The sequence below is a fragment of the Corythoichthys intestinalis genome, chromosome 21 (assembly GCF_030265065.1).
Source record: "Corythoichthys intestinalis isolate RoL2023-P3 chromosome 21, ASM3026506v1, whole genome shotgun sequence".
NCBI lineage: Eukaryota > Metazoa > Chordata > Actinopteri > Syngnathiformes > Syngnathidae > Corythoichthys > Corythoichthys intestinalis.
This window is the reverse complement of record NC_080415.1, coordinates 32418891-32432209: the sequence shown is the minus strand read 5'-3', so window position 1 is coordinate 32432209 and position 13319 is coordinate 32418891. Positions and strand designations below refer to the sequence as shown.

Below are 13319 nucleotides of genomic sequence, written 5' to 3'. Positions count from 1 at the left end.
CCCTCTTCCGGGGCCGTTCACGGCCCTCTCTCGCGGCGCCCTCTTCCGGGGCCGTTCACGGCCCTCTCTCGCGGCGCCCTCTTCCGGGGCCGTTCACGGCCCTCTCTCGCGGCGCCCTCTTCCGGGGCCGTTCAAGGCCCTCTCTCGCGGCGCCCTCTTCCGGGGCCGTTCACGGCCCTCTCTCGCGGCGCCCTCTTCCGGGGCCGTTCACGGCCCTCTCTCGCGGCGCCCTCTTCCGGGGCCGTTCACGGCCCTCTCTCGCGGCGCCCTCTTCCGGGGCCGTTCACGGCCCTCTCTCGCGGCGCCCTCTTCCGGGGCCGTTCACGGCCCTCTCTCGCGGCGCCCTCTTCCGGCGACAGCGGCTTGTTACGGGGATTGTTCCCCGCCCTCCCTTGGGGCGGCGGCGGCTTGTTACGGGGATTGTTCTCCGCCCTATCTTGGGGCGGCGGCGGCTTGTTACGGGGATTGTTCTCCGCCCTATCTTGGGGCGGCGGCGGCTTGTTACGGGGATTGTTCTCCGCCCTATCTTGGGGCGGCGGCGGCTTGTTACGGGGATTGTTCTCCGCCCTATCTTGGGGCGGCGGCGGCTTCTTCTGGGGCTTTTCCCCGCCCTCTCTTAGGGCGGCGGCATTCTCTGTTCCCACGGCGATGCCCTCCAGAGCTACCCTATGGTGCAGCTGTGCGCGTCCTCCTTCAGGTCAGGTTTTCGGGCAGCAGGGGAGCAGTGTGTCCACATCCTCCACCAGTGTAAACTTTGGGGTCTGGAAGGAGGGCAGGCAGGCGTGGGTTGTAAACACGCTGGGCTCTTGTGGCTAACATTTATTCAAACAAAAAACTAACAAGCAACAATAAAAACGCACCAAAATTTCCGTCCTCGGGGATCACGGCCACGCCGTGGAATGCCGCTTCAGTCCTTGCTTGGGGTAGCTCCCGTGACTCTTCTTTTTATGGGAAAGCGCCTTGATTGCAATTGCCTCATCAGGTGTTGCCAAATGAGGCAATTGCCGGCAGGTGTGCTGGTCGCCGCCCAGGGGTGTCGCCGTCCATGTTGCTGACACCCATGACGAGCCTTGTGGCACTGGGATGCCACAATACTTAAGTACTTTTGTACTTTTTATTTAAATAAGTAAAATTTAGGTTTTTTTTTTTTAGATACTTGTACTTTTACTATAGTAACTTTTTGCACCTGTATCTGTACTTAAGTTAAAAAAAAAAAAAAAAAAAAAAGGTTTTTTTAAACTTAGTACTTCATCCACCACTGACTAGCAACCCCCCCGTTGGACGGTCCACTCGGGTGGTCCCGTTCATGCTCATCGCGGGTGGGCACATTTGTTCCGCCACTGGTCCAATCCATTTCAAACGGGAGGAGGGGTTTGTTAGCAACATGTTTACTGAAAGGAATCGAGACAGGAAAGAAGAATACAAGAAATTAAATACAAAACTGGTAAAAATACCAAAACTGAGAATTTAACAAACATTTTCATAAGATCGAAATCCATTTTACCACTAGTTTCTATTGCATTACACGTAGCTCAAACTTGATCACGCAATTTTGTCGCACATTTACTCATGGAAAAAGGTGCATTTAAGTTCAAGAAATCTAGTTGTAAAGCACATAAAGACAAGGAAAAGGTGGTATATTTCCCTCCTGGAAAACCCTATCCGTGATAATGAATTGAAGCAATAGCAGATAGTGAATTCCGTGTCGGCCTCAGTCACAATTTTCCCCCCGTTTCTACCTTCATTTAGCATCCGCCGTCTCGGAGCCGAGATATGAATATAATCATTTGTCAGTCTTCTCGCCCTCTGGATTCCTTCGCTCCTCTTTTCGTCCTTCCCGCCGCAGCTTGTAATCATGTCCGCCTGCTGTATTTCCATTCCTCACATGATAGACAGCGACCCCGTAGGACGGTCAGTGGTGGGGTTTATCTGGAAATTTCCTCAGATAGCGAGCGTCCCTTGAATGGACACTCTGTTCTAATTAGTTGGCGGGTAACTGGGTTGTCTTCACTTTGACCTGACAGAGAAAATTTGTGCATCTGTCGTCACAAAAAACGGTTAACCAATCAAATCCTCCCAATTATCACTCGATCTGAAGTTGTCTTAAGTTGAGTAGTCGCTCCGTATTTGCTATCAATTTTGATTGTCATTGAAGTGCGCCTGCTTTTAAGAAAGCTCAGTTTGTCATGTTGACATGAAACATCGCGAGTTAACGCAAAAGCGATACGTTGGATTGACGTGCCGAGGCAACGAGATAACGATGATTGACGGCTCGGCGTCCGGATAAGAAGAGTAGATTCGTGTTCTTGTGAACCCGTTTGCGTCAGTACAGGTGATTAGCAATTAAAACGAGATAGGAAGAAGCAAAAATGTTTCTTTGGTGTCTGACAGACACATAAGACGTATCACACTTGCAATGATTGTTTAAGCATAAGAACGCGGCAACTTCAGGCATCTGGAAATTGCACCCAAGGATGATGGAGACACGATTCTCTTGTTTTCTCTGATTAATTTAAATTGACGTTAGGAAAAGAAAGTGTGTTTCAGACATGTGAGCAGAAGCTAGAAATGGTAACATCACTGTTTTGCGAAAATTATTTCAACTCATTCACTCCCAGCCAGAGGTTGCGCTAGACTTTTTCGTTGTCTGTCATTTTGACTGACAGGGTCATAAAAATCCGGTCATAATCTATTTTTACCCGTCACTTAAATTTTTAAAATGATGATAATGACATTGTGGTGACCCTTTGTTTGGCATAATTCACCTTCCGTACTTGTGTGTCCATTTGGCCGAGCGCGTTACCGGCTACGACAGTCACGTGACAGAGACACTTAAGAGCCGCGCGCGGTCCCCTCACTATCCACTCGCTCTCGCTATATGATTGGTCGAAGAGTCGAAATGCTGTCCCGTGAAATGCCTGTTTAAAAATGTTCCCGTTGTTACTTCTTGCGTTCGCTTATAAGTGCCCATTTAAAAAGGAAAAGCGATGGATGATACTACACACAGAGCGTATTATTAACAAATGTTAAAGTTGTATAATCATATAGCGAGAATAAGGAACATCACTGACAAGTGCAGGCCCCCGCGAGTGGATAGTGAGGGGTCTAGGATAGTGCGCCTACAGCTAACAAGACTCTTAACATTGCATACCGCTTCAACATATTCAATAGTATTTAGTTTTCATTCATTTTAAATTAATACTCTGTCCGAAACAAGCTTAACAGAGAATCCACACCGTGCCATCACACATCAAGCAGATGAATATGTAACTTTTTCTCCGCAGTGACAAAAACAGCTGACTGTGGCCCCAGTAGGTAGGCTACATATGGAACAATGAAATTAACAGTTCACCTACTGTGGCCTGAACGTAGTCTCACACTTTCCTCCTGGTGCGCATGGACTTGAATTGCGTGCCCGCTTGTGCAGTCCCTGTTTTTTCACCTCTTTTATCAACACCATCGTCGTTTTGGGGCTTTTTGAAGAAACTTCGGACACTCAGTTGCCTTGACATTTTTCAGAGTAAGGCCATCGACGTCATGCATCAAGAGAGACAATAGCTAATTAATATGCTCACTCGCCACCCTGTGGTCTGGGGTGTGAATTGCAACCAGTCAAAATGACGGATGGACTTCAGTTTTTTCCGTCACCGTTTTAAAAAATCGGTCAACGACGGAAAATATTCGGTTAACGCGACCCCTGCTCCCAGCCATTTTCACCGGAGCAAGGCCCTTCGCTCCCAGCCGTTTTACTAGATTTTGACTGATTTTGCAAGGCCCACAGAAAATTCTGTTCTATTGCTACATAAACATGGAACCCACCAAAAGAAAGATTAGACTCTGTTCTTTCAGCAGAAAGAAAGAGTGCATATCTTTTTCCATTCTTTAGAAATCAGCATTAGAAAATAGCTTAGTTTGAGCAATTTTCCAATTTCTGATGGAAAAAAACAGAGAAATTGAGCTTTTTGTGAAAGCGTGCATTTCAAACATTGACTTATACACAGCTGTTTTTTTGCTTTAGTTACTGTACATCCCAAACATCTGAATGTTTTCCTTCTACAAAATACCATAAACAACAAGACAAATTGAGCTTTTGATAGCAAAGTAACAATTTATTTACACATAACTAACTGAAAGATGACGTTGTTGTGGCCGCGGCAGCCGGTTAAACTTTTCCCTTATCCAGAGGTGGAAGTGGCTGGAATTTCTTGCCGGAACTCCCCCCCCCCCCTTTTTTTTTGGGGGGGGGGGTGTCAAACCTCTTAAATTACTGAAATCCAAAGAAAACTGTTTTAGCACAGTTATTTCTACAACACATACAAAAACAGATTTTCATTCAAAATTGTATTTTTTCAATGATTTGCAAAATAAAAGTTAACAAAAACAGCTATAACCCCAACCTCCAGCTCCTAATTTTTATTTTCCCTCTTTTCCTCACATACTAAATGCCAAATCTAGGTATATTAGGTATATTAAAATCAGTGTTGTTAATAACGGCGTTACAATATAACGGCGTTACTAACGGCGTTATTTTTTTCAGTAGTGGGTAATCTAATTAATTACTTTTCTCATCTTGGCAACGCCGTTACCGTTACTGAGGACGAAAAAGCATGCGTTACTATGCGTTACTATACTGGTCGACAAGTCTGAGGGAGACGGACTCACCGAGACGACAGAGCAGAGCAGGAGTGGGGAGAGGCAAGAAAGTTGTGACGCCGAGCAGACGCGATGCTAGGTAGCTCCAATAATACATGTTGTAGCCGATAGCCTACAAACTACGCCCGCATGTTATGGTAGATATGGTAGACATGGTAGATATCACATGTACTGTATATAGATATAACTAGATGCAAAATGACAGACATGGCACTAAATGCGTTAGTAGACAGCCGCCATCTTGAAGCAGTAGACTTTTTAGGACGGCTCTGTTGTAGAGAACCTTCCTAGCGAACCTAGGTAACTTTTTATATAAAATACTTCTAAATCGGCAAAATCTTGACTTGGATCTATCTTTAAATGATGAAACAGTTTTAAAACTTTCATATGTCAAAAGTAGAGAGAAGGGAACTAATGCAATAATGGGAGCAATTCTAACAACTTTTAACAGTTGATCCAGGGTAAAGAGTAAATTAGGGTAAAGAATTGGGCTCGGGCCAATTGTACCAAAAACCTTCACAAAAAACTTCACATAGTGTGGCCAATGTTTTTTTTTTTTTGAGGAAAAAAAAAAAAAGTAATTATCACCAATTACTTTGCCAAGTAACTAATTACTCTTACATTCAGGTAATTGAGTTACTAACGCAATTACTTTTTGGGAGAAGTAATTTGTAACTATAATTAATTACTTTTTTTCAGTAAGATTAACAACACTGATTAAAAGTGAAGTTAATGTAAACATTTCCTTTTTTTTTTTTTTTTTTTTTAATAACAAAGTAACATATATTCAGAAAAATGTGTACAAATGCAGAGTGAAATGGAAAATATTTTGAAGACTGTCCAAATATTGATTTTTTTAAATCATAAGGAAATGAATAAGTAGCCTAACATTAATGAACAAATTTAAGTCCAAAGTGCACATTGACAGCGAAGATGTTCTGAACCTCCCCATCAGAGCAAATGAAACTAAATACAGTATGATAAATAAGCCTCTTCAAGTCTTTCATTGCTCTTAAAGATTTGATCAGTTTTATGTTGCATTGCCCTTTTTTTGTCTCAATTCAACCTTTTTTTTTTTTTTTTTTTTTGCTGTTCCAGAAAACATCCACATTTGAACCAATCAGCCTTAACTATCTTTACTGATCACATGTCAGTATGACAGCCAATTGAACGGATAAATGAGTCCAGGCATTTTGCTTTGCTGCGTGTATTCGCACATTGACGTGACTCATCGTCGTCGGACTCTGATAACTGCAGCAGCTGGGGAAACCTCCATGCTATTCGTGGAATAAAATAAATAATAAATATTGTTGAAAACGGATGACACTTCACAAGCACTTTATTATGCTTGTTGTTAACACTTGTGTATGTAAATCTGATGTTTGTAGATTGTTTTTTTTTTTCTTGGCGATGAAATGCATGTGTGGCAACTTAGCATTTTATTTTATTTTATTTATTTATTTTTTTACATAGCGTTTTGACAGTTGCCGTCATATTTTCGGAAACAAAGCACCTTGTACCGGAACAGCATTCCGGCCCTGAATCTTATACCGGAACTGCTTTCCTGACCGTTCTGGCCCACTTTCACCCCTGCCCTTATCGCCGTCTGTCTCATTAAGATGAATTTTTTGCGTCTCTGCGGGCTCTGCTCGCAAGCAGCACGGACTCAATGGCATCGTTCGCTGCACTAGTGGTCCCGGTTGTTCTGCTCGGTCGTCCAGCGCCTGGCATCCCGGGCGTCCTACCGGTTGCTCTGCTCGGTTATCCGCCGCCTGGCATCCATTCGGTCGTCTTCCGCCGGCGCCCCTGGCCGTGCGGCTTGGCCGGCCGTTGCCGTTGAATCGGGTTGCGGGTCTTACCAAATGCGCTACTGCTCTCTAGTGGCCAGTTTTATTGTTTTAATATGGATTTTCAGCTTTGTGCTTTGGAGCTAAATTGAATCACAACCCAGAGATGTCTTTTTTTGAGGGGGGGGGTGACGTAAAAGACGTTTAAGTTAGGGCTGTCAAGCGATTGAAATTTTTAATCGAGTTAATGACAGCTTTAAAAATAATTAAACGTAATTAATCGCAATTCAAACCAATATGCCATATTTTTCTGTAAATTATTGTTGGAATCAAAAGATAAGACACAAGACTGATATATACATTCAACATACGGAACATAAGTACTGTATTTGTTTACTATAACAAAAAATCAACAAGATGCCCTTAACATTATTAACATTCCCTTAAAGCAATCCATGGATAGAAAAACTTGTAGTTCTTAAAAGATAAATGTGAGTACAAGTTATAGAAATGTTATATTAAAACCCCTCTTAATGTTTTCGTTTTATTAAAATTTGTAAAATTTTCAAATAAAAAAATAAACTAGTAGCTCGCCATTGTTGTCATTACACCATGCTCACTCCCCAAACCCATAAAATCATTTGGACCCAAGCGCCAGCAGAGGGCGCCAAACAACAAAAAACAGGTAACAAGTAACAAGCGGACATTCCACTGCTGTCATTTTAATCTGAGCGGGGCATGTGCGTTAATTGCGTCAAAAATTTTAACGTGATTTAATTTTAAAAATTAATTACCGCCCGTTAACGCAATAATTTTGACAGCCCTAGTATAAATAAGTCTTTGAGACACTGAAACAAATAAAAATAGAACTTATTTATATGATTTTTAGAGCAAATGAGTTAAAAGCAGAGTATTCTTGCTTAAGTTATTGAAGACTGAACTAAAACCGGAAGAGTTGTCTTCATGTAACTAGTCCAAAAAGAGACCGATTCAATTCCTATTTTCTCCCTATAATTGCCATGATAAGCTCGCGACATTATGACAGCCATATAAATGTGAACATTAATGTTATTTTTCCAGAAAATACATGTCTGTCACATTCAGTTGTACTGCTTGACAGGTTGGTAATGGCTGCCACAATCCTGCCCCCTTTCATTATGGCTTCCAGATTGACGGTTTTGCCATATATTTTTTTGTTGCACTGTATTTTTTCTCTGTTTCTCTTAGGGCTGCAACGATGAATCAAAAAACTCAAGTAATTTGATTAGGGAAAAAAAGCTTCGAATCAAATTTTGCCGCTTCCACGATTCGTTTAATTAGTGGCGTTGTAATGATTTGTTTTGAAAGTGTTGCATTAGGTTTATTGTTTTGCGTGGATACAATGCCCCCTCGTGGCGGCAGTGAATTTGACATAACTCATTTCACATGGCTGAATCCAGCTGCTCCCTCTTAAGATCAACATTAGCCAAGTTTATGTTTGAGCTAATGTTTTTTTATGCATTAATAATTTAGTTTACTGGTATATTTAGCCGTATGTGTTTGAACCATTTAAGAGGATTGGGGAAAAAAAAAAAAACGTTAGCAAAAGTCCGCTAGCTTAAGTGCTATAAAATGCTATGTAAGTTAGCCAATTGTTCTTTTGTTTTACATAGAGCCTCATTTATTATTATTATTTTTTAATACCGTTAAAGGCTCAGCTCAGGTATTTTAATTTTCATGTTCCTTATGCGATGACTCGATTTTTCAAATTAACTAGTTCATGGATTAATCGACTACTAAAATAATCGATAGCTGCAGCTCTATTTGGCTGAATCCAGCTGCTCCCTGTTAAGATCAACATAAGGTGGGGGGGCCGCGCGGGTGCCGGTCCGGGGCCGCGGCCCTTCCCCGGCCGGCCGGGGTGGGGTGGAGTTGGGGTGGGGGCCGGGGGGTGTATGCGGCAGCCATGGTTCCCTCCCAGGTCCGCCCGGCCGGAGCCGCGTCTCCCTGTACCGGGTGCCGGGGAGGTGCCCTCTGGTGCCATACCGCGCACCCCTCTTGGCCCGGGGGTGGGTTGTGGGGGGTGCGCTTCCCTCCCCTTGGTCTGTTTCCGGCCCTGTCCGCCTCCCTAGGCCGCTGCGGCTGCCCCCCGGCCGGCGGGGTCATTGGCGGGGCCTCTTGGGGCCCGCGGGGCCTAGGGTGAGGCTTGCTGTCCCTTGCCGGTGGGGTGGACGCCCCCTGGTCGCCGGCGCTTGGTGTGGCGCCTGCTCGGGGTGCGGGGTGGGTGCTCGGTGGGTGGGAGGGGGGTGGGCGGTCGCGGAGGCGCCGTGGGTGGTCTGGGGCGGGGATTGATCGGGGCCCTGACGCTTCTTCCGCCCTGGGGCCGGTGGTTCTGGTGGACGGGGCCACGCCCGCGGGAGCCTGCCTCTTAACTCACGCACTTCTCACTTCGGCACTGTAAATATTTTTCACCCTGGCACTTACATGCTCATACATTTCTCCGGGGAGAGTTGGGACGGGGCTTTACAGTCCCAGCCCGACTCCCCCCTGTTTTTAATGCACCACACACCAAGGTTGTGGGATGGTTGGGACCTGTTGGGGGGGGGGGGGGGCCTCACGGCTGCCTCCTCACCACAGGCCCCACCATCCCTGCACCTTTTTTAAATGCACCACACACATCATATTCCACGGGAGAGCTCCGGCAAAGGGCGGTGGGACGGGCGGCTGGACAGAAACTCCATGCTGCGGTCCCACTGCCCCAAGCCAAGCTCTCCTATTTTAATGCATACATTGCACTACCCTCCCCTCACACCCCCATCACGGTGCTGGGTGATGGCTGCCAGTCGGGAACCTGGCAGCCACAGTAATAGGGTGGTAGGTGGGTCCCACACTTTTTCTATATGGCGTGGCTCCCGGGGTGTGGCCTCCCCTCTGCCTCGGCTGCCGGCCGCGGGAGTGGGTTGGGGGGTCGGGTCTCCGATCTTGCATCGCCCCGTGGCAGTTCCTGGGCGTTCTCCTGCCTCCGCCTTCCCCTCTCTTCTCTGGCTGGGCATCCGCCCTGCGCTCCGTCGCGGGTCGCTGGCTGGGCGCCGGTGTATCAGCGGGGTGTCGCCTGCACCGGCGGGGGACCCTGCCTTGCCTGGGGCTTGGTGGGCCGCTGGGGGTCCCGTGGCGTGCCGTGCCGGTTGGGGGGCTGTGGCTGTGGCTCGTGGCCCGGGTGGGCGGGCGGGGGTGGGGGTAGGCGTGGGGTTGGTGATGCGTCCCCTCCTGCCATCCCTGAAGGCCGGTTGATGGGCGCGCGGGTGGCCCGGGGGACCACCCTGGGTCCCGGGGGGGGGACGGTGGCTCCTTTGCTGGGCGGCGGGAGGAGGGATGGGCTGCGCATGGCCCCCCCGCCCGCCCTCCCTCCCCGGGCTGGCTGGGTGGGGGCCGTGGCCCTGGGTTGGCGCCCGCGCGGTTTCTCCGCCCGTCTGCGTGGCTGTCGCGCGCCCGGTGGGGCTTGCGTGCTGCTGGATGTGGTAGGGCATGCTCGGGTTGGGGGTTCCGGTGCCGGGATTGGCGATGCGGCGGCGTAGGGTTGGTCGCCAACGGGCTTACACTCATAAGAGATTCACACGATTACTGGGTTCTAGATCACAGAACTGATTTGTGTACACTCTACCCCTTTCAATCACTTAGCTTATAGTCTTATAGACACCCCCACCCCCATTCTCCTCTTTCACTGGCCAATTGGCCCCCACATGGTGTAAACCGGAAATACATCTCGCTGACGATAGCACCAGCATATTAGTAACTAGTTTAGATGTTCAATGTATTTCTTGTTGTTGTTTGTGTATGTGTTTCTTTTCTTTCTTCTCTTGTATTTCTTTTCTTCTGTCCCCCCATAATCCCTTCCTGTTCGCTGCTTTGTCATAATAAAAAGGTATTTTGAAGGATCACAATGGGAGTATGTCAGACTCTCCATGTGAAACATTAAAACTGTTCAGAATCCGGGCACTTAGACTTCCATTCTCTGTGTCAAACAGCTGAACAGGACAGGTTTTAAAAAAAAAAAAAAAAAAAAAAAAAAGGATCAACATAAGGTTGTAAGTTTTTGTTTGAGCTAATATGTTTATTTCAGGCATTCGTTATTTAGTTTTAAGATATAATTAGCCATTTTGGGGGGGGGATATATATATTTGAACGATAAGAGCATTGTAGCAAAACATTAGCATTTAGAGCATTGTAGCAAAACATTAGCATTTTATAGCATTTAAGCTAGCGGACTTTTGCTATGCAAGTTAGCCAATTGTTCTTATGTTGTACTTCAATCCTCATTTTTTTTTTTTTTATACCATTTGAAGGAATAGTATCTTTTCTCATATTTACTCTTTGACTCTTTATATTACTCTATCACACCCAATATAAAATAATCGATAGCTGCAGCCCAAGTTTCTATGCAATTGTACTGTCCACAATATACAGAGTTCCTACGGCTTTATTAACCTGTTAACTGCCTTTGACGGCGCTACACATCCAATTGATTGAAGTGGGAATTTTGGCAGCAACTGCGGAAGTTTTCCTTAGCGGAATTCAACTTCTGCTTTTATTGTCCCTGAAACAAATCCTTGTTTACTCCCTGTTTGTGCACTTGTTCATTGAATAAACCCTAGAGGTCCCAGAGAATTCTGGTACTCCTACTAGTCCCAAACAATGGCCGATATGGCCTCTCCTCCGGAAAACCCAGAGCTGGCAAAAATGACCCAAGTGCTTTTGAATGGCGTACCGCAAACAACACGTCACTTCCGCTCATTAATACTCATGACATTAGCTACTGTTGCTAAGTAGGGAAAAGCCACCGTTTGTCCCTAATAGGAAATGAATGGAAATCGTGTACGAAGGAGAGGTTTACAGAGCTAAACCTACCAATTCTCTTCGAAAATGATATGCCTGGTGCCAAATTCACTGGCAAAGATGTGGAAAAACATAAAAATGTTCAGTTAAAGAGATGGCTCGGGTGTCGAAGGCTGAAAAAGACGAAAAAAACGAGCCGACCTAAGCATAGCTTTAACTTTTTTATCGACGTGACTGACAATGACGTTCTCCTGTTTCAACAAGCTATCCTTTACCATCAGCCCTGTCTTTCTTATATATCCTCTGGTTGTCCTAAGTCTCTTACTGTTCTTGGAGGTAATTTAGTTAGCTTTGTGTAGCGATCACAAATGCTACTCAGTGACAGCCAACGAACACTTTTAATTTTTTCATTGATAACACATCTTAATTCTATAATTTATTTACACTTCCCCCTTACTAAAGTTGTTTATATATATATATATATATATATAACAGAAACGGTAACAGTGGCAGTCAGATACCATTGTAATTCTTTTCAGGTCATTCATTGTCAGACAGAAGCAGTACGGCACAATGTTACGCTAAAAAAATAAGTTAAAAATTAGAAAATGGCTTACCTCTTTGTCCTCGAAAGACCATGCCAACCCAACATAATGTTTAATTAATGCATGTGAAATATGAATGGATTCACCAAACTGGTGTTAAAGTCCGCGCAAGTTGATTCAGTCTTCATTTTTTTTGGTTCCCGGAAAATAAATGAAGAAAACATCATTCGTGTGTCGTAATGTCTAGAGTCGTTTTTACAAGCTCCAAAACAGCAATGCTTGATCGGCATGTTCGTTTTTGAAAGATTACCGGAGAAAAGTAGCACTTTTTACGTTGTGTCTATGCGAGGGCGGGTCTATAATGTCCCACTTTGGCTTTACTTCCGCTTTATGATGCTACGTCATTGTCTAAAAATAGCCTGCGTGTGGTACGCTATTGGCAAGTCGTTGTTGGACAGACAACAGCCGTTCATATGGAAATGCCACCACTAGACATACATTAACTTCAGACACAATGACCACAATCCATACTCCAGGCCCCTGATTCAGTCCTTCTAAACCAGGTGTTCACTAAATCCAGACCTCGGAGCAACTTTTCCTGTCGTGTTTTCCATGTCTCCCTCCTCCAACACACCTGAATCAAATAATCAGAATCATTATCAGGCTTCTGGAGAGGTTTCTGATGACATAATCATTTGATTCAGGTGTGTTAGGGGAGAGAGACGCAGAAAACACGACAGGATTGATGGCATCGAGGTCCAGATTTAGTGAACCGTGTTCTAAACTATATCGATCGGGTCCGATCACTTCATTTTTAAAGTATTGGAATCGGCAAAAAAATATCAGCCATGCCTTTTTTTAAATATATGTATATTTTTAAATTAGTTTTCTAATTGTATCTAACGTTAGAGATAATATGTTACACTCATCCAGAGTCTTTAGTTTAGGCTTAAGGTAGGGTTATCAAATTTATCCCAATAACGGCGGTAATACGTTTTTTTTTTTAATGTATCACGTTAAATAATTTAACGCAATTAATGCATGCGTTGCACGACCCACTCACGCAATATCGCACTCAATCTGTAATGGCGCCATTTTTCTTATATAGAGAGGAAAAAGGCAGCATAAAATAAGTAGAGTGAATTTTGGCAGCCTTTTGAGGCTTACCTTCATTGGTTAAAGCCTTACAATCACGCTCCCTACGATGAGAAATATCATGGGAAGCAATGTGGGGAAGCAAGATCGCAGTTGATCTTTTTCTTAACACCTTACTTTATTTCCCAACGCAGAGAAGATATATGAATTGCTAGCACTACGCACAGTCATGGTTCCACTTCCCATCATGGTTCCACTTCCCATCATGCATTGGGGCATGGCTGCAGTATCATTTACTGACAGCTCAACAAATACACTAGATGGCAATATTTAGTCACAATATACAAAGTCACAAGTTTTCTATCCGTGGATCCCTCTCACAGAAAGAATGTTAATAATGTAAATGCCATCTTGAGGATTTATTGTC

General features: G+C 44.9%; 1 protein-coding gene across 1 annotated transcript in view; it reads left to right on the top strand.

The window, feature by feature from the left end:
- The window catches only part of LOC130909735 (glycylpeptide N-tetradecanoyltransferase 1-like), a 305690-nt gene that overhangs the window by 194584 nt on the left and 97787 nt on the right, over positions 1-13319 (top strand). The gene's annotated exons all lie outside the window — the stretch shown is intronic.